Source organism: Oryzias melastigma, linkage group LG21 (assembly GCF_002922805.2).
Source record: "Oryzias melastigma strain HK-1 linkage group LG21, ASM292280v2, whole genome shotgun sequence".
In the NCBI taxonomy this organism is placed as follows: Eukaryota; Metazoa; Chordata; class Actinopteri; order Beloniformes; family Adrianichthyidae; genus Oryzias; species Oryzias melastigma.
In genome coordinates this window covers 11,865,783-11,866,482 of record NC_050532.1, presented here as the reverse complement: position 1 = coordinate 11,866,482, position 700 = coordinate 11,865,783, and positions in this window count along the sequence as shown.

Genomic DNA, 700 nt, shown 5'->3' with positions numbered 1-700 from the left:
TTCAGGTTCGAACTCTAAATTTGTTGAACCTGCTTCTTGAAACGGGCCCCAGACCTACTAGAGGTAGATATATCATATGTGCATCCATCTTTGAAGAAGTTTGGATTGTTTTCGTGGGAGAAATACAGACACACGGATTTTGCCTGGGATGACGTCATGAAGTGGACAGCAGCAATACGCAGCAGCAGGCGGAGCTTCAGGAATCTAGCCGTTCTACTTCCGGGTAGGAACAAACTCACAAAATATAACTAATATTTCATAAATACTTTGTTTTTTTCGTGGTCCAAATGTAATATATGATCTTATATATGGATATAGTTCACTCCGAAAGGCTTAAGAAGGGTAGGGCCCCTTTAAGGTAGAAATTTTAACACTGGTGCTAAAGCTCTTAAAAGAAAAGTATCTTTTCCATATTTTAGTTTATTTATTAAATTATATTTTATATTAACACATGAAATACATGCTTTGCCTGCTCCACTTAGGTCTTCCAAAACCTCTGTCTGCTTTTTGTCTGTCATGACAATAGAGTTAAATCAGGGCCTCCAAAGCCTTGAGTGAAGGCCTAAAATTATCTGAAAAGAATGATCTTAATCACAGAAAAATGTTTATATATATTAACTAATCAGACTTTAGCCCTAACTTGTTGCTAGGTTCATAAAAGTCTGCCTTACGCTCATACAGTCAGTGCCTCTGTCCTCAC